The sequence below is a fragment of the Dasypus novemcinctus genome, unplaced genomic scaffold (assembly GCF_030445035.2).
Source record: "Dasypus novemcinctus isolate mDasNov1 unplaced genomic scaffold, mDasNov1.1.hap2 scaffold_656, whole genome shotgun sequence".
NCBI classification, from domain to species: domain Eukaryota; kingdom Metazoa; phylum Chordata; class Mammalia; order Cingulata; family Dasypodidae; genus Dasypus; species Dasypus novemcinctus.
In genome coordinates, this window is record NW_026688619.1 from 1 (window position 1) to 3,916 (window position 3,916).

Genomic DNA, 3,916 nt, shown 5'->3' on the forward strand with positions numbered 1-3,916 from the left:
GTTTTTCCCCTTTTTATTGCTGGTTTAATTTTATCAGTTATATTAAGCAGATGAGACGTTATTGAGGAAATGTGTAAGTATCTAAAACACTCTCCGTATAGCACCTCTGATCAAACATCTCTCTTAATTCTTAGTTTTTTTTTAAAAAAAAAGTTTTTAAAAAAAAACTTCATTGAAGTTTATCATTCATATGTAAACATCCATAAACAATAAGTGTGTTGTAAAAGCTGTAAACTTACAAAACAAAAATGCATATCATCTTACAGGGCTCCCATATTAATTCTTAGATTTTGAATTGAATTAAGGAAAATAAGGTGTTTTAGTTTGCTAGACTGCTTAAAGCAGATACCATGAAATGGGTTGATTTTTAACAATGGGAATTTAGTAGCATATGTTTGGGGCTGTGAGGATGTTCAAATCAAGGCATCATCAAGGCGATGTTTTCTTCCTCAAGAACATCTGCTGGCAATGCTTGGCTCTTCTGTCACATGTCAAGGCACATGGCACCATCTGCTCTTCTCTCCTTTCTCTTCTGGGTTTTGTTGATTTCAGCTTCTTGCTTCCGTGGCTTTCTCTGTCCGAATTTCATAATCTTATAAAAGACTCCAGTAAGAGGATTTAATCAACCATGGGCCACACCTTAACTGAAATAATCACATCAAAAGGACCTACCTACAGGAGTGCTGGCCTGCACAGGAGTGCTGGCCCATGTGGAGAGCTGATGCAGCAAAATGACACAACGAAAAGAGACACAGAGGAGAGACAATAAGGGACATAGCAGGCCAGGGAGCTGAGGTGGCACAAGCAACTAAGTGCCTCTCCCACTCCAGAAGGTCCAGGATCAGTTCCAGGTGCTGCCTAAAGAGAAGACAAGCAGACAAGAAGAACACACAACAGATGGACACAGAGAACAGACAACAAGAGGGGCAGGGAATAAATAAATAAAATAAAATATAATAAAAAGGGCCTACCTACAAAAGGTTACATCCACAGGAATGGATTAGCTTTAAGAACATGACTTTTCTGGGCTACATAGTTTCAAAACACCACATAAGGGAAAAGACCTGAGGGATAGGAACAACTAGAAATTTCAGATTTTTGCTATCCCATAAATTTTTTTTCTTTTACCAGACACATTTTTATATTTCCAAACAAGTCTTTCCAACATTTGGATATTTATCATTTTGTTATTCACGTACATAGAAAGAAAGGAGTGACAAAATACTGAAGGATGTAAGTCGCAACACAGAAAGTAATCCATTCCATAGGCCTGCAGGTCACACCTGCTGGACTGAGGTCTAGTTCCGCCCACACAGCTGGCTTTGTATCTGTGCCCATAGGGGCCTCTGAATAAAATTTGAAGCTATAATAGGGAAGCGAGCAGAAGAATCTCCAGTTCTAGTGGGCAAAAAGGGAATGGTTCTTTCCACACAGTGAATTGCTTCAAGTTTACTCAGTTTATGCTTAGGCACACACTGTGTAATTATCATTTTCAACAATTTCAAAGAGGCCTGAAACACTGAGGTCACTATGTCTCTCCAGGCTCTTCTAATGAGAAAGATGGATGCCGGCAGCATGTTCTTCAAATCTTCTTTTGGAGTTTCAAAAGGCATCTCCATCACCTTTATATATTTATAAAGTACGCAGGGCATCTTCTCGGTACGACCCTGTCTTGGAACAGGCCCCGGTGACCAGGGTTTCTCCCAGCACGTCGAAGGCAGGGCTGGCCTCCCTCGCGGCTTTCTCCGGGAAGGGCGCTGCTTCTCCTGAGGCGCCCCCTTGCCGGCAGCGCTGACAACCGCGGCGTGCACTTCCGCCTGCGCATCCGCTCTCCCTCGCGTTTGCGGACGGCTGGAAGAGGCGGCTCGTCGTCGGGGACCGGCGCGGCCTCGGGGTGAGGACCCCGGCCAGGCCGCAACTGCGCGACTGCGGAACGCTGGGGCGAGAGTCAGAGAACGCCACGGAGCCGTTTCCTGAAGGAAAAGTTGGGCCAGCCGTTTTCCCGCCACTCTTTCCTCTTGTTGGGGCAGTGAGGGCGCTGGTTTACGGCGAGGGCTGCCTGGGTGAACAAGGGGCTGAAGGGGCAAACCGAAAGGCCTTCGTGCCGGCCTGGAGTCCTGTGGTCACGCAGGCCCAGCGCTGGGTCACCTCGGCGCCACCTCGGCGAGGTCGTCGTCGTCCTTCTCCGCGGCACAGCGCCCTCTCCCTCGTCCCTCCGAGACGCTCGCCAGCCCTGTGCGTGTTCTGTCCAGCGCTGGGCCCTCAGCGCTGCCGAGGTGCGGGTCCGTCAGCTTCTCCCTGGAAGAACTACGCTTTCATCACAGGAGTCTGCAGGGTCTCCAGTGATGTTTACTGCGACCAGAGCAACCTGGTTATATGTGTTGTATTTATTCACATGGTTTTGGTGAAAAATCCCCTTAAGAAACTGTCCTACTGCATCCACGTAAACGGGTTGCAGCTGCCGGGCTTTGCAGCCTGTCTTCATCATCACAGAGCGAGGCGTCCCCAAGTCTCCGGGAACGTTCTGCCTGATGTGGGACAAACGTTCAGGCAGCTTTCACCGATGTAGAACTGTTTTACTGGAAATCATATACTGGTGCGCAAGCAACTGTAGTTTTCTTATTCGGCATCTCTCTACCATTTGGAGGACAATTTCTTGTGGAAACTGGCAAAATCTCGGGGACCTCCCCCCGCGGACGGTGGGCGCGGGAACCATCAGCTGCCCGCCCTGAAGGCGCCCTCGTGTCCGGAGGAGCTGACCACGACAAGTCCGATCTTGAGGGGCCTTCTGCGCAGCTGGGCTGATCGGACGCAACGGTCTCCCCGACGGGAATTTCGGGCGCCCCGGGGGTGGAGGTGGGGCGTCCGGCCGGGGCCTCGAACCCGCCGGCTGCTCCGCGCAGCGCCGCCTGGGCTGGGTCTCCGCTGACCCGCCGGAGGCGCGACTCCCCGGCCCCCGGGCGCCCCGCGCCTCAGAGCCCCAGCGGCGGTGGCAGCGGAGTATCCCCGGCCGCCTCCGCCCATCTGCCCTGCTCTCATCGATAGTCTATTTTTTTGTTTGTTTGTTTATTTTATTTTATTTTATTTTTTTAAATATTACATTCAAAAAATATGAGGGCCCATTCAACCCCACCGCCCCCGCCCCCCACTCCCCCCACAGCAACACTCTCTCCCATCATCGTGACACATCCATTGCACCTGGTAAGTTCATCTCTGAGCATCGGTGCACCCCATAGTCAATGGTCCACATCATAGCCCAGACTCTCCCACGTTCCATCCAGTGGGCCCTGGGGGGATCTACAATGTCCCATAGTTGTCCGTGAAGCACCACCCAGGACATCTCCACGTCCCGAAAACGCCTCCCCATCTCATCTCTTCCTCCCATTCCCGGCACCCAGCAGTCACCATGGCCACCCTTCCCACACCAATGCCACATTTTCTCTGTGGACATTGGATTGGTTGTGTCCATTGCACATCTATGTCAAGAGAGGGCTTAGATTCCACATGGATACTGGATGCACTCCTCCTGCTTTCAGTTGTAGGCACTCTAGGCTCCATGGTGTGGTGGTTGACCTTCTTCAACTCCGTGTTAGCTGAGTGGGGTAAGTCCAATAAATCAGAGTGTAGGAGCTGAAGAGAAGAGAAATTATCATTTCTAATAAATCTTTTTTTTTAGAAACTGGTGGAGGAGTGAATGTAGCTCAAGTGGTTAAGTGCCTGCTTTCCATGTACAAGGTCCCGGGTTCAATCCCGGGTATCTCAAAAAAAAAAAAAAAAAATCTTCCCAAAAACAAAAAAGGCCAGGAATAGAAACCAGTTGTTCACCCAAAGATATGACTTCCTAAATGTTCTTCTGCTCCCTGATCCCATTTTGATTTCTTTTTTAAAAACTTTTTATTTTTACCAACATTTCCCC

General features: G+C 49.3%; 1 pseudogene; it reads right to left on the minus strand.

The window, feature by feature from the left end:
- Nucleotides 1–1,298: 1,298 nt before the first annotated feature.
- LOC131277845 (centrosomal protein of 104 kDa pseudogene) lies at nt 1,299–3,039 on the minus strand (annotated as a pseudogene).
- Nucleotides 3,040–3,916: the final 877 nt, after the last annotated feature.